This window comes from Poromitra crassiceps (genome assembly GCF_964638095.1).
Source record: "Poromitra crassiceps genome assembly, chromosome: 16".
In the NCBI taxonomy this organism is placed as follows: Eukaryota; Metazoa; Chordata; class Actinopteri; order Beryciformes; family Melamphaidae; genus Poromitra; species Poromitra crassiceps.
In genome coordinates this window covers 26,812,175-26,835,940 of record NC_139645.1, presented here as the reverse complement: position 1 = coordinate 26,835,940, position 23,766 = coordinate 26,812,175, and the positions used below count along the sequence as shown (strand labels likewise).

General features: G+C 44.0%; 1 pseudogene across 1 annotated transcript; it reads left to right on the top strand.

Annotated features, from left to right (window-relative positions):
• The first annotated feature begins 12,425 nt into the window (after nt 1-12,425).
• On the top strand, nt 12,426-14,903 carry LOC310790884 (transitional endoplasmic reticulum ATPase pseudogene; annotated as a pseudogene). Its single transcript has one exon. The product of its transcript is annotated as a transitional endoplasmic reticulum ATPase pseudogene (transcript).
• The last annotated feature ends 8,863 nt before the right edge of the window (nt 14,904-23,766 follow it).

The following is a 23,766-nucleotide window of genomic DNA, read 5'->3' as shown; positions in this document are numbered from 1 at the left end:
ATATATATATATAACACCCCTTTTCATATAATATATATATTCTTGACAATATTACATAAATAATCAGTACTAATACTATTAAGTCGTGAGCCATTTTCACCAAATCTTAACATCATTGGTAAAGTCATAATAACATTACTGCATCCACCCAGATAAAGATCAGTGAGGACTGTGCAAGTATTAAAAAGTTTGGCTATTTTGTCTGAATTATCAAATTGTAAAAACCACCCAATTCTTGTGTTTAGATAATGGCAGGTGTGTAGCACACAAAGCACAGAGAGAGAGAGGGAGGGAGGGAGGGAGAGTTTGAGAGGCAGAGAGAGAGAGAGAGACAGAGATAGAGGGAGGGAGTGAGAGGGAGGGGGAGTTTGAGAGGCAGGGAGAGAGCGACAGAGATAGAGAGAGGGAGAGGGAGGGAGGGAGGGAGGGAGGGAGAGTTTGAGAGGCAGAGATAGAGAGAAAGACAGAGATAGAGATAAGGAGAGAGGGAGGGAGAGACAGAGATATAGAGAGAGACAGAGAGAGAGAGGGGGGGGGGAGTTAGGAGGCAGAGAGAGAGATAGAGAGGGGAGGGAGAGTTTGAGAGGCAGCGAGAGAGAGAGAGGGAGGGAGAGTTTGAGAGGCAGAGAGAGAGAGAGAGAGGGAGGGAGGGAGGGAGGGAGGGAGAGTGAGAGTTTGAGAGAGAGACAGAGATAGAGAGGGGAGGGAGAGTTTGAGAGGCAGCGAGAGAGAGGGAGGGAGGGAGAGTTTGAGAGGCAGAGAGAGAGAGAGAGAGAGAGAGAGGGAGGGAGGGAGAATTTGGGAGGCAGAGAGAGAGATAGAGGGAGGGAGGGAGAGGGAGGGAGAGTTTGAGAGGCAGAGAGAGTTAGAGAGATACAGAGATAGAGAGAGGGAGGGAGATGGAGAGAGAGTTTGAGAGGCAGAGAGAGAGAGATAGAGAGAGACAGAGATAGAGAGAGGGAGGGAGGGAGGGAGAGTTTGAGAGGCAGAGAGAGAGAGAGAGAGAGAATGTTATCTGAATCTGAAATGATACAGCTCACACTCTCTATGTTGCTGGTATAAAAAAGATCACAGTATTTGGATTGTCCAAAGTTGATACTGAACTTCCTATCAAGTGACTATAATGTGTCACTAAAAATTTTGCAATCTCTGTGACGCCTCTATAGAGGCTTGGGTTCATCTTGAGGTTAGAGAGGGTGCACTGCAAAACGTCATCATTCAGAAGCCACGCCCAAGGAAAACACAAGGAAGCACTGCCTACCACCTGCAGCTAGTAAAACAAATAGTTTTTCAGATATCTGGGGTCCACCCGCTATGCCGACCACCCGCAGTGCCGACGTTAGGTTTAGGCATGGGGGCTGGGAGAGGTTAGCTCCAGCCGGTCCACTGACATGCTGCACGCTGCCTCGCTCAGCTGGTTCTGCTTGTGGGCTATTGGCATTGCGGCCTGTCGGCACTGCGGCCTGTCGTTGTGTGCGTTTACTTCATTTATTTGAACTGCGAACGAGACGTGAGCTGATCACAACGTTTGTCAGCTAACATTCTGCTTCCTGAAACTCCCCGCCAATCCTGGCGTTCTCCTATGTCGCGTGTTGCACACAAAGATCTTACATATGGAAGATGAACACTCCAAATTACTTCATTGACAGCTAGATCCGCATTTTTCTTCTCAATGGCTTCCTTGTTTTGCTCAGGAGTACAAAAAAACTTTAATTGGTGATTTTTTACATTTGTTTTCTGCGCAGCCCCACCACACAACATCTTTTAGCTATGTTTAATTCAAGGAAAATGACGCTGGTGTGTGGGAGTGAATGGAGAGCTTTCCCCCGTGATGGGCAGCCCGGTTTAATGCACGGGCTTACCGGGGCTAAGCCCAGGGGCCTGCCGTCTAAGGGGGCCCGAGGCTCGGAGTTTTTTTTTTTTTTTTTTTTTTACAGTGCACCTGAACGTTGCGTTCAGGTGCACTGCAAGATACCCGCTGAATAAGTGTCCAAATGTTCATCTCATTCTGGCCAACTCCACTTCTGTTATAACATTTCAGTCTGGAATATGGAATATCTTTTAAGGCCCAATCCGTCAATACTCACTATTATTGACGACGGTGGCCGAGTGTAACTGCAGGCAGCGTGTGAACGAGCTGACGCGCGGGCACCATACTCGCACGCGCACAAGCAGTTGCCTGGCAACAGCAGAGCTGTTCGTTGCTTTGTAACGTTAACTCATAAAAGTCACTTGAAAACGGCAACCTGGACAATTTATCGGTCAGATCAGCTTCGAGATGCACAGGAAGGATTCTGGATGAATTAGGGGACGTTATTGTGGCATGTTTGGCCGTGTTTTGGCTTGCGTTGGCTGCGGGGAAGTCGATACTCATGTTAGCACAAGCCAGGAAATAGCCTGCTCCCCCTGTATGTACGGTACCGTGTAATGCCTGGAGTTGACCAAACTGAACAATCAAACAATGTTTCATAAGCATAACAGTAACGTTAGGCATATTTAGGACTGTTAAATTCATTATCCACACAAGACGGTAACGTTATTAGTGGGGCTGGTTGTAATTTCTATAAATGTAAATTAATATTAGTTAGCTGCGATTAGCATCAAGCTAACGTTAACTATGTGCAGTCCCACTGCAGCCAGAGCCTGCTGGTTGCGGGGAAGTGGATACTCATGTTAGCACAAGCCAGGAAATAGCCTGCTCCCCCTGTATGTACGGTACCGTGTAATGCCTGGAGTTGACCAAACTGAACAGTCAAACAATGTACCATAAGCATAACTGACAGTAGGCTAACGTTAGGCATATTTCCGACTGTTAGATTCATTATCAACACAAGACAGTAACGTTATTAGTGGGGCTGGTGGTCATTTCTATAAATATAGCTAAATCTATTAGTTAGCCGCGTATAGCATCAAGCTAACGTTATGGTTCTAATAGGCACTCACCACCGCAGCTAAATGCAGTCAAACAATAATGTTCCATGACCATAAGCATAACGGTAGTAACGTTAGGGTTGCATTACTTCACACAAGACGGTAATGTTAGCAGAGATTCTGACCAGGTGGTTAGATACTGTACTTGTACTACGGAGTGACAGTAAAAATCTTGAATCTTGAAAATCCATTAGCAAGCAGCTAACGTTATCTGGTCAAAACCACATTACAGTAGCTACAAGCAGCAAGTTTCCTTCATGAACCGAAAACACAGTCCTGACTCTAGTTTCCCCCCGATGTCGGTCACATTGCTGCTGTCTGGCCAGACGGGCTTCATTAGATAAATATTTATTTATTTATTTAGTGTGGACTTTTTCTGGAGTCTGTGTTGTTTACTTTTGCTAGCAGCTAGCGACGAACGTAACGTTAAAAGCTACTTTAGCCATTTCCTGTTAGCCGTCTAGGACAGAGGCAACCTCATGAACGCGCGCAGACGTCACATCCTCTAGCTGTGGCGGGAAATGCTAACCCCTTCGAAACTGAGGATGAACGGCTGGTCGGAGAGAAACGCCTGGTCGCCATTTTTAAGTTACGTCAAGGCGCATTCACTCATTGCCAATAAAACACTTTGTGCACATTTATTTCTCGCCAGAACCGACGGAATGGGCCTTTAAATACCGGTAATCTTTACGACTAAAAGGCTAAAAGTAATCTCATGTGTAAGAAATGACTGTTCTACATTAAGGGAGTTTGAAGTAAAAATGTAGGATTAACTCGTTTGGTTTTGGATTTATTTAGCTTCAGAGTGCACTGTTGTTCTTGTGACGCTCAACACAGGCTTTAAGAATCCCTGGTCACTTACTGATATATGCTTACTTATGCTTAAATTAACCCACCCAGTGAGAAAAGGATCAAATATTGGTGGTTAAGACTGAATAATGACATCACAACCGAAATGAGTTATTCCTCTAAATCTGGTTTAAAATGCCCCAAATTGTTTCACGCCGGCGCCAGCCCTCGGCCCTCAGCTAAATTACATTGCCTTCAATCATCCTCAGCAATGTAAGGTTGCTGCGTAGCAAAATGGACGAGCTCCGGATAAACAGGAGATACTGTCACGAATACAGAGACTCTAGTATTATGGTGCTGACTGAATCATGGCTACGTGAGGATATGACTGAATCGTTGGTGGAACTGGACGGATTTTCCTGTATACGGGCGGATAGAGAAGCCTCATCGGGAAAGACTAGAGGTGGGAGCATATGTGTTTACATAAATAACAGTTGGTGTAAACAATACACGATTAGCACTGGTGAAAGTGGGCCGGAACCGTCCGGAACTCAGTTCCGTTAAGAAATTCTGTGCCTGAACGGCGTTCCTGGAAGACACGCAGCTGTTGTCAATCAAAATCCGATTGCGCTGCTGCTCGGCTGTCTGTCCATACTGCGTTATTTCGAAACCCACATAGGTTAAGCCAAAACCACGCCCTGTGCCCGCCTACGGAGCAGTCAAGCGCCGGGATTGGCCAGGAGCAAGTCTTTTGTCTTCTTTTGAGAGCTGGAATCTCCCTCACCACAACCACTGCACAGCACGCAGCCCAGCGATTTCATGAACCAACTGAATTGCTCTTGAGAGCGGACATTGAAATGAATGATTTTCACATACCTTCCATAGTGTATTAACGCTATTGAAAACGTAATACAAGCTTTTAACACATTTCCCACACCACAAACACTGCGCCCAGCCCAGCGATTTTACTAGGCCTAACCAAATTGCTCTTGCGCGGACATTGAAAATAAATTACTGTAATATATTAACGCTAATGAAAACGTAGCACAAGCTTTTAACACACAAATGATTTTTAAACATATTTATTTCAAAACATCATTGTAAAATTCAGGGCTTTAGCCAAAGCTTCAATAACAGAGCTCAGCTGACAGTTGAACTTGCAAATGAAAAATATAAAAAATGTAAAATTAAAAATACAATAGGCTACAGCACATAGGCCTAGCTTCTTCTTTTTTTGGCACAGCTATTCATTCCCCCCAGTCCAGCAGTTTGTTCCAGGCCAGTGAAGTCCCAACAATCTACAAAAACATGCAATAATATAAAATCATAGTTGAATCATACACAATCAATAAAGCCAAAAGTAAATGGTTAGCCTTCCCAATGGCCAAGGGCAGCATCTGTTATTCTGGCCTCATAATAAGTACTGAGGCGGTGGTCAGAAAGTCAAATAACCGCAACAACACCAACAACTACAGCAAGGCTGCAATGAGGATATTATTATTGAAAGACAAAATCCTACATCGCACCAAAGCATACAATGTAGCCTACCGCGGTTATTCATAATAGTTCACACAGGAGAGAAACAATGTAATTGTTCAGTGTGTGGTAAATGTTTTGGTCAAAAAGGAGAGTTGAAATCACACATGATAGTCCACATAGGATAGTCTGTTGTTGTAATGTTTAAACAGGCCTAAATAATTCACTATAGCCTACATATAGTCAAGTGTTTCTAATTTCTACACCATAGGCTACAGGCATTCAAAAAATGGATGTGTGTGTTCAGGGATGCATGAAGCTGGGGGCGGGAGGAGGACAATATGAAACGATGAAGGTTGGGGTAGTATAGTTCCTGTAAGAAATTCAAACCACTTTCACCCCTGACGATTAGGGATAAGCATTGTGACCCTGACCTCGAATTTCTTTGTATCTCTGTGAGACCCTTCTATTTACCCAGAGAGTTCGGTAATATAATTATGTGTGCTGCTTATGTCCCTCCTAGTGGTAATGCACAAAGAGCAGCTACTCGCTTAGACTGCATCCATGCCCAAAGCCAGCGCACGCCTGGGGCCCCTGTGTTCCTACTGGGTGATTTTAATCACTGCAAACCTGAGCTAGCACTGCCAGGGTTTTACCAGTATGTAAACTGTAGCACTAGGAATGAAAAAGTCCTGGACAAATGCTATGGGAATATTAAAAGCGCTTACAAAGCTATGGCCCTCCCCCCCCTCTCCAACTCCGACCACTCCACCGTCTACCTGATGCCTACATACAAATCCAAGCTTAAGTCGAGCAAACCCCAGGAGAAAATTGTGCTGCAATGGTCCGAGGATAGTATTGAAACACTGAGCGGCTGTTTCCTCAGCACGGACTGGAGCATTTTTCATGAGCAGGAGCTAAATGACGCAACTGTTACATTAACGGACTACATCAACTTCTGCATTGACAATGTTGTTGAGAAAAAAGTAATCCTCCACTATTCCAACAACAAGTCGTATATCACAAAGGAGGTTAAAACCATCATCAACAAAAATAAACTGGCTTTCAAAAATAAGGACAGGGTTGGGGTGGCAGCAGCCCAAAAAGAACTTCATAGGATGCTGAAGATGGCCAGAGAGAAGCATCGGGCTGCAATGGAGGAAAGTGTCAGCTCAATGGACAGCAAAGGGCTTTGGGACTTTATGAAAAGTATCACAAATATGAAGCCTAGTAGGAAGCAGATTGTTACTTTGAATGATGCGGAAAAAGCTAATGATCTAAATGATTACTTCCTCAGATTCAACACAGACTCCTCCCAGGTAGATGGAGAGGGATTCAACCTTGATACTATCACATGTCATTCCTCTGACCGTCTTTTTATTGATCCTAATCAGGTTCAATCTATCTTCAGCAAAGTGAGCATGAAGAAATCTAAGGGGCCTGACGGTCTGCCAACCGTCATTCTTAAAAAATGCTCTGCTGAGCTAGCTGACGCATTGTGTCCTTTATTTCAGAGGTCAATTGATAGTCACACTGTTCCTGATCTCTGGAAAAAGTCTATTGTATTCCTAAGGTCTCTTGCCCAGCCTCAAATAAAGATCATAGACCCATCGCTTTGACTAGCAGTGTCATGAAATGTTTTGAGAAAGTCATAGTGAACTCTCTCAGGCTGGATGTGGCACCACACATTGACCCTTGCCAGTATGCGTACAGGGCTGGGCGCAGTACTGAGGATGCTATCGTCAGTGTGCCGCATCTGATAAGCAAGCACTTAGAGAGGCCTGCGGCATACGCCCGGGTCCTATTTGCTGACTTTAGCTCAGCGTTTGACACGCTCAGACCTCATGTGCTTGCCCAGAAGCTGTTAAACATGCACGTTAACCCGTTCATTGTTAAATGGTTTTATTCGCTTCTATCTAAGAGACAGGTCATGGTTAATGGCTCTCTTTCTAGCACCACATTTAGCAGTATGGGGGTGCCTCAAGGGGGCGTGAGCTCTCCCTTCCTTTTTACTGCCTACACAAATGACTGTAGGAGAAGTCATCCAAATAATACTGTCATTAAATTCTCAGATGACACAATATGTCCCTCAGTGTATCACAGGGAGATTTCGGCTTTTGAGGCCTGGTGTGAGGACAACAATCTAATCCTAAACACATCTAAAACAAAAGAAATTATCTTTGATCCCAAAGCGGTCAAAGTCCATGACCCAGTGGTCATAGGGGGGAGCTGCATCGAACAAGTTATATTAGCTCCTACAAATACTTGGGTGTAAAAATCGACAACCTGTTCAAATGGAATATACATGTTGATTATATGTGCGGCAAATTAGCCCAAAGACTCCACTTTCTCCGAAGGCTGAGACTGTTTGGAGTAAGTTCTAAGATCATGCTAACTTTCTACAATGGAGTGTTGGGTAGCCTAATAAGGTATGGTATGGAGGCATGGTTCGGCACCCTCTCTGTCCAGCACAAGTCTAAAATCAACAAAATGATAAAAACTGCTATGAAGATCATAGGGCAGAGGGACCCCCCCCCCCCCCCCCCCCCCCCCCTCCAGACCATCTTCGAAAAAAAGGTAGTGAATCTGGCTCTCAAAATTCTGGACGACCCCATCCACATTCTACACCCTGATTATGAGCTACTACCTTCCGGAAGGCGCTTCAGAGCCTGTAGCTTTAAGAGTAACCGCTACAAGCGCTCCTTCCTCCCAACATCTATAGCCTTATTAAATAAACTGCCTGTCCTCCCACTAGGCCTAGGGGGTAGTGTCCCTTATGTCCCTTGACATTATACTACACATGGTAGCTCACTTTGAGCTCGGCTGTCCCTGCAGCCTGTCTGTCATATCTTATCTTGCCTTAGTTTTATATATATTTTTTTATCTTTTTACCTTTTATCCTTTTACAGTCAGTGGTTTTAATGGTTTTTAAGGAACTATGGTTTTATGATGGTATTGGTTTATGTGATGAAATGAAATGAAATGAAATGCGGTTTTGGGACAGTGCAACACTTGAAGTGCAATACGTGGTTAGGTAGAGTTGTTAACCCATAGCCCAGGCTGCCATCATGTCTGACTATGTTGTCCTCTTGTCTATGTGCTGTTTGTCATCAGCTGTGCTGTACTGTCTGTCACGTTTGTCACGCTCTATTGCTGCTGCACAAATGCCTAAAACAAATTTCACTATGGGACAATAAAGTTAAACTCAAACTCAAAACTCAAACTAAATGTGGCCCTTGGTGAAAACTAAGTAGTTGGGGACCCCTGGGATACTGAATGCTGAAGTAGGACTGGATGCATAATGGTGATATGAGACTAGAAATGGTCTTAAATGTTGGATATGGTGATAAGTGTACTGATGATTAGTATTTATAAAAATCTCAGTGTTTCTATTTTGTGAAAGCACTAGTCATCCCTACAATATTGTCACAATATTGATAGTTGGTATTTGGTCAGTTGTGAATTTTGTTCTGTTTACATTTTTATTGTTATTGCACAGCTGTGTATTTAGTCAAGCAGAAGAGGAAAACCTGTACCAATTTTATTTAATATGGGCTATCTAAGTCTGTATTATGTATTATGCAGCTGCCGGATTTACCCAGTCTTTGCACTTTATTTTGTTTTAATAAAAGTGCTTATTGTGACATCTTACACATGGCTTTAAATGTTAATTTAAAATAAGATATTCCTTTAAATACGGCTAAAAAACATCCAAACATCCAAAAAACGTCTATCTCTTTTTTGCGGCGTCACCCTTGCGGGCGACGCCTACAGTCCCTTCCGTGCAGCAGGGGGGCCCCGGGGCCCATGGTACTATTAATCCGGCCCTGGTGATGGGCATGGCCTATTTCATGCAGTGTCTCTATAGTTTGTAGAGAAAGACCAAATAGGCATGTGACAGTTTATTGAACATCTATAGTGACTTGATCATTTTAGTGTCAACATTTGACTATCCAAATAAAATCTTACCCGTGTTTATTTATAATCTCATTTGTGTCATTTCTGTTTCTCACACCTTTGTATTTTTATCACCCCATGATTTAACGTTACCTTCAGGTCCTGAGCTGCTGGTTGACAAACTCTGCACAAGATCATTCCTGTTGATCCTCGTCAAAATCTTCTTGGTCATCTGCAGAGAGCGTTGGCTGTAGGTTTGTACCAGCAGATCCACAGTGTCCTCCCTGCCTGCCTCCTCCAGTCGGCTCTTTTTGATGGCTGGACAGCCTTCCAGGATCTCAGGCTGCCGCAGGGACCACTTGAACCTTTTGAACTCTTTCTCTTCCAAATCGTCCAGTGCATTGATGAGGAGCCGTTTAGAGTTAAAAAGTTTGTCTTTATCCGCCGCCATTGTTGCGTCGTCGATGACTTCCTCATGAACGCAAGATGTGAAATAAGGCAGCGGTCTAACTTGTGACCTAGTGTTGATTTGATCTGGCAACATAAAAGAAAACATTTTCAAGAGAAGAATCACTTTGACTCCAAAGTCAAATTTTGGAAATCCAATGAATATTCACATCTGTACATCTGTGCCCATCAAATACACATCATGAAAGATTTCACATCATCATCACAGTCATAACAGTCATACAAACACAACACAATTCTCCATACTTCATGCATCAAACAGGTCTAATGTTTCCTGGTAGGATCTTTACCTCAAATCACATCCCGATCAGACAAACGGACTTTCTAATGTCGTCTGTAGAGGAGACTGACAGAATGATGTTTCCTGTTTTTCGTCCGTTCTGAGTCTGCACAGCCACAAGGTGTAAGCATGGTGCAAACTCTCTGCTACTGCCAACCAATCAGAGCAGGATCTGCTTTTGGTTGCTATAGAAACCACATACTGACAGGAAGCAGCCACTTCCTCCAAGGCTGCAAACTTTCTTCATCTAGTCAACCACAAGTCATGTGACACTGTGTGTGTGACAGTCAGTATTGGGGAGTAACGGAATACAAAATACAGTATTTAAAATACAAAATAAGGAAGTGTGTTCCATTACAGTTCCATTTTAAATGGCTGGTTTTCAGAATATAGTTACTGTCTTTAAAAATAATTACTTTAAGGTATTACTTTAATTGTTTTGTTTCATTTGCTCTCAAATTCATATGAAGCATGCATTTCCAATAAGCAGATTTGAAAAATGTGCAACAGTGCACGTGCAGTGCACCTGCCACACACCACAAGGTAATGGCAATGTAATAATTAACTTAAGTAACTTAATTTGAGTAATCTAATGGAATATGTTACAAATTACATTTTAGGGCATGTATTCAGTCATGTGCAGTGGAATACATTTTAAAAGTAGCCCTCCCTGGTGGCTCGTCTGGTAGCACGCATAGGCACAGGCTCAGTCGTTCATGCGGCCGACGGCGACGCAGGTTTGAATCCGGGTCAATCAGGGTCACCACTGGCAACCTATGTGATGCTACTCAGCAAATCCAGGCCGCCTGTAATGGAGGGTTTGGTTCTTAGGATTCAGTTTGACTGTCCAGAAACAGCTGGGTCCATGTGAAACATTTATTTTGTCCAGCAAATAATAGTTGAGAAATCAGGGGGAAAACAGGAGGAGAAAACACAGGAGCTGCCCTTTAAATGCAGTGTGGTCAGTGCCTCATGACGCCCCATGCATTGGTGTGGAAGGAAATGGAGGAGTGCAGACTTAAATAAGGAGGGAGGGAACTCAGATGAAATGAATGGGGACAATGAGGGACCAACAGGTGAACAAAATAACTAATTAGTGAGGAGTAAAGCTAGGGAAAGAAGTGAGGTAAAGGAAGTGAACTGGGTGAGGAGAGGAAGTGGAAAAACTAAAAGGAAACTTCAGAACACCGCCGCTTAACTGCCGCTAGAACTCTAATGGTGTCTCCTGTTTCCCTAAAAAGCAATTAGGTAAACACAGCCATAAGTGCAGTTCTTGCAGAAATAGACTCAATAACAACAATTAAACATGAATGCACCGGTGGAGTTTATCAGCGGAAAAGATTGTCGTTCTTCTGAGATGGATGGATTATTTTGGACTGCATATGGCGATGCTGATTGGCTGAAGGAGTTGTCTGTCAAGTCAAGTACTCCCGCCCACTGAAATCACTGTGAGAGGACGTTATTCAGGGTGGTTCTACCAGGCTGGGCTACACTTCTCTCATTGAACAAGAGAAAGTGGGGACATTGTTCAAATGTGCTCAGATAGTTTTGGTTGAGACTGTTAAAATGTCAAGTGCAGTTAACTAAAAAGAACAAAAGGGAACTTATGGTACACTTTTAATTTCATTTTTCTAAAATTAAGCTCTCTGTATTTACTTTACTGTATTTTTTTTACTTGAAAGAGAAAAGAACATTCATTTATTATTAAAGCACTTAATACCAATTAAACGCGAAAACTGATTTTTTTTTTTAAATAACACATTGTTGAAATACTGAATTAGCTTTATTTGATTTAACAGTCAGTTGTTAACTACATGCAGACGTTGATAGAACTATTAGGCTACTTTAATATATATGGCACTGAATCGTCACAAAAGTTAGACGTTGCGATGTTCCGGACCTTTGCTCGAGGACGTTTTCTCTAACTGGACCTCTTTGAATTTTAATTGACCCCTGATATAGCCAGTATGGATATATATACATACTGATATACTGATATAGGCAGTATGGATATATATACATACTGATATACTGATATAGGCAGTATGGATATATATACATACTGATATACTGATATAGGCAGTATGGATAGCAGACATGTATTGGAAATATCTGGCAAGCCTTTTTCACTGTATTGTCTGCTAGAAGAGCTAAACAGCTGGTTATTGAGCAGCAGGTGACGTTATCATCCGCTTTTATTTCTCCTCAAAAAAGCGCTCCAAGCAGCACTTTTTCCATGCCACTATGTGGACTAAAACACTATGTGGACTGTGGGCTCGCAAAATCGTGACTGACAGACAGACACCGCCCACCCACCTAGGCGCCATCGTGCAACCGTGCGCTCATAGTTGGCTCATAGTACATCACAGTTGCTCGAGTGACATCACTGATGACATCACAATTGCTCAAGTGACATCACTGATGACATCACAATCGTGACTGACACCACCGCCACAGAGTAATTAAGAGATTTGTGATTTATGACAGACACTGATGATGTCATAGACATTGTGACATCATTAATGATGTCATAAATCTCTCCCTGCAGAGGTTATAAGTAGGACCAGATTTCCAGAACACCAGTAGAGCCACATAAACATTTAGCTATATTGCCTTCATAGATAAATAATCCAGGTTGATAACCATGGCCACGGGAGGGGAATCCAAAAATGATGATCTATCCACTGCCATTTTGAAACAGAAGAACAGGCCTAACAGACTGATTGTTGATGAATCCCACAATGAAGACAATAGTGTGGTCTCCCTCTCTCAGACCAAGATGGATGAGTTGCAGCTCTTCCGTGGAGACACCGTGCTATTGAAAGGAAAGAAGAGGAGAGAGACTGTGTGCATTGTGCTCTCTGAGGAAACCTGTTCTCACGAGAAGGTCCGCATGAACAGGGTCGTCCGCAACAACCTGAGGGTCCGACTTGGGGACGTCATCAGTATTCAGCCATGCCCTGATGTGAAGTATGGAAAGAGGATCCATGTTCTCCCAATAGATGACACGGTAGAAGGAATTAGTGGAAACCTGTTTGAGGTCTACCTGAAGCCATACTTTCTAGAGGCTTACAGGCCAATCCGCAAAGGTGATGTTTTCCTGGTCAGGGGAGGCATGCGTGCTGTGGAGTTCAAGATGGTGGAGACTGATCCCTCTCCCTACTGCATCGTCGCTCCTGATACGGTCATCCACTGTGAGGGAGAGCCCATCAGGAGAGAGGATGAGGAGGAGTCCCTGAATGAGGTTGGCTATGATGACATAGGAGGAGTGAGAAAGCAGCTAGCTCAGATCAAAGAGATGGTGGAGCTGCCTCTCCGACACCCTGCACTGTTCAAGGCCATTGGAGTCAAGCCCCCACGTGGAATCCTGCTGTATGGCCCCCCTGGAACAGGAAAGACCTTGATTGCCAGAGCTGTGGCCAATGAAACTGGAGCCTTCTTCTTCCTTATCAACGGCCCTGAGATCATGAGTAAGTTGGCAGGAGAGAGTGAGAGCAACTTGAGGAAGGCCTTTGAGGAAGCAGAGAAGAATGCCCCTGCCATCATCTTCATTGATGAGCTTGATGCTATCGCTCCCAAGAGAGAGAAGACTCATGGAGAGGTGGAGAGGCGCATCGTGTCCCAGCTCCTGACTCTCATGGATGGCCTGAAACAGAGAGCCCATGTCATTGTTATGGCTGCCACCAACAGACCCAACAGCATTGACCCAGCTCTGAGGAGATTTGGGCGTTTTGATAGGGAAGTGGACATTGGCATTCCCGATGCCACTGGCAGATTGGAGATACTCCAGATTCACACCAAGAACATGAAGCTGGCTGATGATGTTGACCTGGAACAGGTTGCCAATGAGACCCATGGGCACGTGGGTGCAGATCTGGCTGCTGTGTGCTCTGAGGCTGCCCTGCAGGCCATCAGAAAGAAGATGGATCTGATTAACCTTGAGGATGAGACCATTGACGCTGAAGTCATGAACTCCCTGGCTGTCACCATGGATGACTGCAAGTGGGCCCTGAGCCAAAGCAACCCATCAGCTCTGAGGGAGACTGTGGTTGAGGTTCCCAACATCACCTGGGAGGACATCGGAGGTCTGGGTGATGTTAAGAGGGAGCTGCAGGAGTTAGTGCAGTATCCAGTGGAACATCCAGACAAGTTCCTGAAGTTTGGTATGACCCCATCCAAGGGTGTGCTGTTCTATGGCCCCCCTGGTTGTGGTAAGACCCTGTTGGCCAAGGCTATTGCCAACGAGTGCCAGGCCAACTTCATCTCCATTAAAGGACCTGAGCTGCTCACTATGTGGTTTGGAGAGTCTGAGGCCAACGTCAGAGAGATCTTTGACAAGGCTCGTCAGGCAGCCCCATGCGTTCTCTTCTTTGATGAGCTGGATTCCATGGCCAAGGCCCGTGGTGGCAGTGTGGGAGATGCTGGCGGAGCAGCCGACCGTGTCATCAACCAAATCCTGACAGAGATGGACGGAATGTCGTGCAAGAAGAACGTCTTCATCATCGGAGCCACAAACAGACCAGACATCATCGACCCTGCCATCCTGAGACCCGGCCGTCTGGACCAGCTCATCTACATCCCACTGCCCGACGAGAAGAGCAGGATCAACATCCTCAAGGCCAACCTCCGCAAGAGCCCAATCAGCAAGGACGTGGACTTGGACTTCCTGGCCAAGATGACCAACGGCTTCTCTGGAGCTGACCTCACAGAGATCTGCCAGCGGGCGTGTAAGCTGGCCATCAGAGAGAGCATCGAGAAGGAGATTGGCAGAGAGAGGGAGAAGCAGAGCAACCCATCAGCTATAGAGGTGGAGGATGACCCCGTGCCTGAGATCAGGAAGGACCACTTTGAAGAGGCCATGCGATTTGCTCGTCGCTCTGTCAGCGACAACGACATCCGCAAATATGAGATGTTTGCCCAGACCCTGCAACAGAGTCGTGGTTTTGGCTGCTTCAGGTTTCCCTCCAGTGCTACAGCGGGCAGCAGTCCAAGTCAAGGCACAGGGGGAACTGGCAGTGGTCCAGTTTTCAATGAAGACAATGATGATGACCTTTATGGATAAACATACACTGCCCCACAGTGGTCAGTACTGCAATCACACCTGTACAAATTCTCACGAGATTCCACATTAAAGGACTTTCTGCTTCTTTCATGTGTTCCTTTTTTGTATGATTTCCCTCAGGTAGAGAAAGCATGGCTGCACTTGGTTTGCTTTGGCTAAGATGTGGGTGGGGTCAATGGGATGTTGGAAATCAAAGGTGATTGGTTGATGCAGATGGGGGGTGGGGGATTGAGTGGCCTCATTCTCAGTATGGCTTTAGTGATGGAATTCTATTTAAAAAAATGCTCATGACTTCCTCTTTTTTAAATAAATGCTAGCATTTAATATATTACAAGTTTCTCAAAGTTATGTTGTTGAAAATAAAATCTCACAAAATGGAAATGAAAAAAAATCAGACCAGTGCTACTCGGGCAACTCGAGATTTTGATTTGATTTGAATGGTTTATTTTCGGTCTCGATATCACCAATTCTATATGCATAAATAAATCAAATCATCAGTGAGTGATCGTCAGTGATGATGTCATCAATGTTGTTGTAATTGGAAAATAAAGTGTGATTTTCTCTTCTGAAGTGAAATAATACCCCCCCCCCCCTATTAGCTGTTGTAAATAACCAATACAGTTTTTCCTTAGAGTTCATCAAAAAGGTTCCAAGGCACTCTTCTTCATTAAAAAGCTTTAATATAAGGCTAGTTCTTCATAGAACAGAATAAAACAGCCAACATGTTTCGGCCATAAGGCCTTCTTCAGGGCTAGTTGCAAACAGGAAACAAGTCAGTAAAGGAAGCCTTAATAAGTTCAGCAAGCCACACCCATGGGTGTGGCCTTAATGGCAATACTTAACAGCTGTTAGCTGGAAAAAAGTACCTAATATTAACCACAAGAGGTCAACATGTCACATGAATACACTTATCGGTACTGACCTTTGTTCTATATACAAAGAGACTCCTAGGCTAGAAAAGTACATACACCACAAAACAACAAACATCTATAATCATAATACGTTGTGAGACCAATAGAATAAGAAAATACATATATAATAATCATGATGCATAACCCTTGTAAACAAAAAGGGGGGGGGGGGGCTGGGGGGAAATAAAGCAGAGGAGAGGGCTACCAAATTCCTGAGGGGAGGATGTCTATAGGAAAGAAACCATATCTATAGCATCGTTCAGCCCTGGGGAACGTAAAGCCTGTAGTCTATGGATCCAGCGGCTTTCTAGCTGATTAAGGGCTTTCTCTCGATTTCCTCTTCTAGATGTGGACGGGACGTGATCTATAGCGATGGCTGTGAAGGAAACAGAATAGTCAGCATGGCTATCTTTGAAATGTTTAACCAAAGCATAGTCCATGTTGTTAATCTTAGCAGCATATCTGTGTTCTGCTAGACGGTCCTGAAGCCGTCGCTTAGTGCGTCCTACATAGAACGCCACACATCGAAGACAAGACAGAATATAAATCACATGGGTGGTTTTGCAATTCACAAAATGTCTTAAAGAGTAGGTCTGTAATGTGTGTGGATGAGTAAAGCCTTTGGATTTTACTACTAGGTCGCATTGGTTGCAATGGCCACATTTAAAGGTGCCATTTGGGACTCTAGGTAGCCAAGTGGCTGTCTCCTTGGCAGGTTGGTGACTGCGCATTAGTTTATCCCCTAAAGTTGGTGCTCTTCTGAAAGAGAATATAGGGGGATCTGGGAAGACACTTTGTAACGTCTCATCGCTCCTGATGAGATCCCAGTTACGTTTAATGATATTCCTCACTACGTACGACTGTGTGCTAAATCTGGTGGAGAAATAGACTTGGTCTGGTTTGTTGGTTTTCGGTTTACGTGTAAGAAGAGACTGCCGCTCTAGTGCGCTGGCTTTGAAGAGGGCTGCGTCTAGTGTCTCTGGGGGGTAATTGCGTTCTCTGAAACGGCTGTACATCTCCTTACTTTGAATCTGGAAATCCAAGTCTGTATCACATAGTCTACGTAATCTTTGGAACTGTCCAAAGGGGATATTATTGATCAATGTATTTGGGTGGAAGCTATTGGAGTGGAGTATGGTATTCTTATGTGTCTCCTTTCTGTAGATAGAAGTATGTAGATTGCCTGTAGCATCTTTGCTGATACATAGGTCTAGAAAGTTAATCTTATTTTGATCATATTCTAAAGAGAGTTGGATGTTACTATTGGTACAGTTTAAATAGCTATGGAAAGATAACAGCTCATCTTCTGTCCCCCCCCACCACAGTATGACATCATCGATGTATCTTCCCCACCAGATTAGGTGATCTCTAAAGACATTACGTGGATGATATACATAGTCTTCCTCCCATTTACCCATATAGAGTCCTGCGTAGGAAGGGCTGAAGCATGCTCCCATAGCACAGCCTTTGATCTGTTTAAACACATTATCCTGAAATAGAAACACATTGTTATTGAGTGTCCATTCAGTAAGATTGATCAGGAAGTCTGTAGGTGGTTCATGTGTGTCCGGACGTTGGTCTAGATAGTGTCTCAGGGCGGTCAGCCCCTGTCCGTGATCAATTGATGTGTAAAGTGCGGCCACATCCATAACCGCTAGAATTGCATTAGGGCCGATGTTCTTCTGTTCCTGGATTTTGTTAAGAACATCCGTGGTGTCTTGGATGTATGCCGGGAGGGATGGGAGTAAAGGCTTGATAAAAAAGTCCACATATTTAGAGATAGGCTCTGTGAGTGAATCATTGCCTGAAATCACAGGTCTCCCTGGCGGTTCAGTGAGGTTCTTGTGTACTTTGGGGAGCATGTAGAGGCAATGATTCACTCACAGAGCCTATCTCTAAATATGTGGACTTTTTTATCAAGCCTTTACTCCCATCCCTCCCGGCATACATCCAAGACACCACGGATGTTCTTAACAAAATCCAGGAACAGAAGAACATCGGCCCTAATGCAATTCTAGCGGTTATGGATGTGGCCGCACTTTACACATCAATTGATCACGGACAGGGGCTGACCGCCCTGAGACACTATCTAGACCAACGTCCGGACACACATGAACCACCTACAGACTTCCTGATCAATCTTACTGAATGGACACTCAATAACAATGTGTTTCTATTTCAGGATAATGTGTTTAAACAGATCAAAGGCTGTGCTATGGGAGCATGCTTCAGCCCTTCCTACGCAGGACTCTATATGGGTAAATGGGAGGAAGACTATGTATATCATCCACGTAATGTCTTTAGAGATCACCTAATCTGGTGGGGAAGATACATCGATGATGTCATACTGTGGTGGGGGGGGACAGAAGATGAGCTGTTATCTTTCCATAGCTATTTAAACTGTACCAATAGTAACATCCAACTCTCTTTAGAATATGATCAAAATAAGATTAACTTTCTAGACCTATGTATCAGCAAAGATGCTACAGGCAATCTACATACTTCTATCTACAGAAAGGAGACACATAAGAATACCATACTCCACTCCAATAGCTTCCACCCAAATACATTGATCAATAATATCCCCTTTGGACAGTTCCAAAGATTACGTAGACTATGTGATACAGACTTGGATTTCCAGATTCAAAGTAAGGAGATGTACAGCCGTTTCAGAGAACGCAATTACCCCCCAGAGACACTAGACGCAGCCCTCTTCAAAGCCAGCGCACTAGAGCGGCAGTCTCTTCTTACACGTAAACCGAAAACCAACAAACCAGACCAAGTCTATTTCTCCACCAGATTTAGCACACAGTCGTACGTAGTGAGGAATATCATTAAACGTAACTGGGATCTCATCAGGAGCGATGAGACGTTACAAAGTGTCTTCCCAGATCCCCCTATATTCTCTTTCAGAAGAGCACCAACTTTAGGGGATAAACTAATGCGCAGTCACCAACCTGCCAAGGAGACAGCCACTTGGCTACCTAGAGTCCCAAATGGCACCTTTAAATGTGGCCATTGCAACCAATGCGACCTAGTAGTAAAATCCAAAGGCTTTACTCATCCACACACATTACAGACCTACTCTTTAAGACATTTTGTGAATTGCAAAACCACCCATGTGATTTATATTCTGTCTTGTCTTCGATGCGTGGCGTTCTATGTAGGACGCACTAAGCGACGGCTTCAGGACCGTCTAGCAGAACACAGATATGCTGCTAAGATTAACAACATGGACTATGCTTTGGTTAAACATTTCAAAGATAGCCATGCTGACTATTCTGTTTCCTTCACAGCCATCGCTATAGATCACGTCCCGTCCACATCTAGAAGAGGAAATCGAGAGAAAGCCCTTAATCAGCTAGAAAGCCGCTGGATCCATAGACTACAGGCTTTACGTTCCCCAGGGCTGAACGATGCTATAGATATGGTTTCTTTCCTATAGACATCCTCCCCTCAGGAATTTGGTAGCCCTCTCCTCTGCTTTATTTCCCCCCAGCGCCCCCCCCCCCCTTTTTGTTTACAAGGGTTATGCATCATGATTATTATATATGTATTTTCTTATTCTATTGGTCTCACAACGTATTATGATTATAGATGTTTGTTGTTTTGTGGTGTATGTACTTTTCTAGCCTAGGAGTCTCTTTGTATATAGAACAAAGGTCAGTACCGATAAGTGTATTCATGTGACATGTTGACCTCTTGTGGTTAATATTAGGTACTTTTTTCCAGCTAACAGCTGTTAAGTATTGCCATTAAGGCCACACCCATGGGTGTGGCTTGCTGAACTTATTAAGGCTTCCTTTACTGACTTGTTTCCTGTTTGCAACTAGCCCTGAAGAAGGCCTTATGGCCGAAACATGTTGGCTGTTTTATTCTGTTCTATGAAGAACTAGCCTTATATTAAAGCTTTTTAATGAAGAAGAGTGCCTTGGAACCTTTTTGATGAACTCTATGCCTTCCCCAACATCCAAAGAGCACCTTCTGTAAGCATTTTTTCACTTTAAGGAACGCCGAAGCCCTCCTTTCCTTCCACAGTTTTTCCTTAATTGGTTTGACACATTTCCTCAAACCAAAATTACCGAATACTCTCCCTCATTACCGCCACTGAGGGGCCCTTGAGCAAGGCCCTTACCCCCAACCGCTCCAGTGGGGCTGTTGAGTGGCCAGCAGATCAGACTGTGGTTGTTTACCCCCTATCAGTGAGACTCCGCCTGTATAAATAAAAGGTTAAAAAAGCAGCTAACAAAACAGCTAACACAGTCCTCTAGTCTAACTCCTTGTTATGCAAAAAAAACTCAATTTTAACTGTTTCCCTGCTAAACTAAATATACTGTATATTTTTTTCAACACTATTACATACTCTCCAAACAAAATTCCATGCCAGAGAGAATAAATGGAAATTACCCTGCAAGTATAATGTACTCAATGCAGTCTACTGTATCTGTCTATAATGGTTCAGGTCCTTGTAATACTAATGCATGCCACAAGATGGGGATAGCCGGCAATACATGAAACACAATTTGACCAAACAGATTGTGCTGGACCAGTTGGCAATGAGGAATATCTTATTGTAAAATATAAAAATGTAATAATATCATATTATATCATATTATATAATTGATATTATATTATATTATATTATATTATATTATATTATATAATAATAATAATAATAATAATAATAATAATAATAATAATAATAATAATAATAATAACTTGGACTTATATAGTGCCTTTCTCAAACCCAAGGACGCTTAACGCATATTATATTATATAAATCATATATGATAATAATAACAACAAAAAGATACTGTACAGTACAGTAGTAAGGATTTTGAATGTTTTGATTAATCAAAACCACCATAATCCAAGTCAGAAACACAACAGAATATGCTGCGAGCCTGTTAGAATTCAAAATCCTTTCTACCAACACTTGATTAGTCGGTACTGTACTGTACTGTACTGTACTGTACTGTACTGTACTGTACTGTACTGTACTGTATTGTACTATACTGTACTGTACGGTACTGTCAACCTAGTGACATCATCTAGCAGCTATTTGGCAAAATGCCTGAATGTTGATCATCTTTCTAGCAAATGTAGGTACATTTCAGACTGGAAAGCAGTGTCCTGTCTGGAAAGCAGTGTCCTCTCTGGAAAGCAGTGTCCTGTCTTGAAAACAGTGTCCTCTCTGGAAAGCAGTGTCCTGTCTTGAAAGCAGTGTCCTGTCTGGAAAGCAGTGTCCTCTCTGGAAAGCAGTGTCCTGTCTTGAAAGCAGTGTCCTCTCTGGAAAGCAGTGTCCTGTCTTGAAAGCAGTGTCCTCTCTGGAAAGCAGTGTCCTATCTTGAAAGCAGTGTCCTGTCTGGAAAGCAGTGTCCTGTCTGGAAAGCAGTGTCCTGTCTTGAAAGCAGTGTCCTCTCTTGAAAGCAGTGTCCTGTCTGGAAAGCAGTGTCCTGTCTGAAAAGCAGTGTCCTGTCTGGAAAGCAGTGTCCTGTCTTGAAAGCAGTGTCCTGTCTGGAAAGCAGTGTCTTGTCTGGAAAGCAGTGTCCTGTCTGGAAAGCAGTGTCCTGTCTTGAAAGCAGTGTCCTGTCTGGAAAGCAGTGTCCTCTCTGGAAAGCAGTGTCCTCTCTGGAAAGCAGTGTCCTGTCTGGAAAGCAGTGTCCTGTCTGGAAAGCAGTGTCCTCTCTGGAAAGCAGTGTATTGTCTGGAAAGCAGTGTCCTGTCTGGAAAGCAGTGTCCTGTCTGGAAAGCAGTGTCCTGTCTGGAAAGCAGTGTCCTGTCTGGAAAGCAGTGTCCTCTCTGGAAAGCAGTGTCCTGTCTGGAAAGCAGTGTCCTGTCTTGAAAGCAGTGTCCTCTCTGGAAACCAGTGTCCTGTCTGGAAAGCAGTGTCCTGTCTGGAAAGCAGTGTCCTCTCTGGAAAGCAGTGTCCTCTCTGGAAAGCAGTGTCCTCTCTGGAAAGCAGTGTCCTGTCTGGAAAGCAGTGTCCTCTCTGGAAAGCAGTGTCCTGTCTTGAAAGCAGTGTCCTGTCCGGAAAGCAGTGTCCTCTCTGGAAAGCAGTGTCCTCTCTGGAAAGCAGTGTCCTCTCTGGAAAGCAGTGTCCTCTCTTGAAAGCAGTGTCCAATCTTGAAAGCAGTGTCCTGTCTGAAAAGCAGTGTCCTCTTTGGAAAGCAGTGTCCTCTCTGGAAAGCAGTGTTCTGTCTGGAAAGCAGTGTCCTATCTTGAAAGCAGTGTCCTCTCTTGAAAGCAGTGTCCTATCTTGAAAGCAGTGTCCTCTCTTGAAAGCAGTGTCCTGTCTGGAAAGCAGTGTCCTGTCTTGTCTGAGGTGAAATGCAAATGAACTGGAATGATCATACATGTATGATCAAATAATGAGCAAGCACCGCTAACAGCACGGCCACACGGCAGCGACCCTTTTCACATGTAGACACCTGCTGTCGCTGCTGCCCATTCATTTTGTATTGGATACAATACAAAAAGCCCAGCATGCTTTGCAAGGCGATGAGGATGGCAGCGACGAGGGCAGGGGCCGATTTGAAATCGACCAATTGAAGACGGAAATACAGAAATACTTCTGTATTTGATTCTTTTTTACGCCCAACCTCCCCGCTCCCACAAAACCATACGCTTGTGGGAGGGCTCGGTGTTTGTTCCTTGCTGCACCTGATTGGATGAACAACGCATTCCCCATTGTGGGTGGTTTGAAGCGTAGAAAAAACATGGCGGCAAATCTGAAACTTTCGCTTCCTATATGAAAACCACTCGGCAAAATGTGTTTCTGATCACGTTTGATGCCATGCTGTGTCTTCCTGTGCCTTTGTTTTGGCTTTACAACCGTTCGTTTAAAAGATCAGATACGAGTTCAGGAGGCAGGGGAGGCGCGGGTGCCCGCTCCTAGCTTACGAAACTCCTTGGTGATGGCTTTTGTACACACCACTGTATACTGTACGAAAAAGTGGGCTGGCCCTCCCTGACGGCTCGAAGAGAGCAACACTGCCTTTTATTTATTTACAAAGCACTAATTGGAAAGCTTCCCCTTTATCTGTCTTCACTCCTTACTCATAACAACACAAGTCATCATACCCGCTCACAGTCTCATATCAGACTGCTCATTCCACGTGCGAGGACTGAACTCGGAAAGACGGCATTTTCCTTCTTTGCCCCTAATAAATGGAACAGAATCCAGGATATTTTGAAACTGGAACTCTTCATCCCCTCAGAGTCCTTCAAAGCGCACATCGAGAGCACCAAGCGCGAGGAGTGCGCATGTTTTATTTAATGTACTTAAGTACAGTACAGTATTTGATCTTGTCTTGTCTGTCTGCAATTTTGTTTTTCCTGTATGTGTTTTGTTGTACCAGGGCACCCTTGTAAATGAGAGCCCGCTCTCAAGAGCCCTCCCTGTATAAATAAAGGTAAATAAAACTCCCCGCCTGCTGAACAATGCATTGCACAGCTGTCTCCAATACACAATGAATGGGACACGTGCAAAAAACCCGGACAAGAGGACCTGCACCATGACCGTGAGTGTCTGTGTGACCAAGTGACGTCACACAGCAGACACGCACCTCCACGAGTCGCGACTCCTGTGCACTGAGTTGTTGCCTGCCTGTGCACACCCCAAATCTTTTGACTATGCGCACGCGGCTGGGCGGTCAAAGTGGAGTTTTCAAGAATAACGGTCACTTCCCTCATTTCCAGTCATTTAGTCTCAGTCTCATTTACAATCCATACGTCTTTTTTATTTAACCTTCATTTAACCAGGAAGTCACATTGAGGTTAAAAACCTCTCTTACAAGAGAGACCTGGCCAAGACGGGGTAACATGGCAGCTTAAAACAAGTTCAAATACGTCTATCAGAAATCAAGCTCCAGAGGATCGTGCCTGTTTAATCTGACGTGACACTGCTGCTTTATAATCTGAATGGATTCATCACAAGACAAATCCCTCTA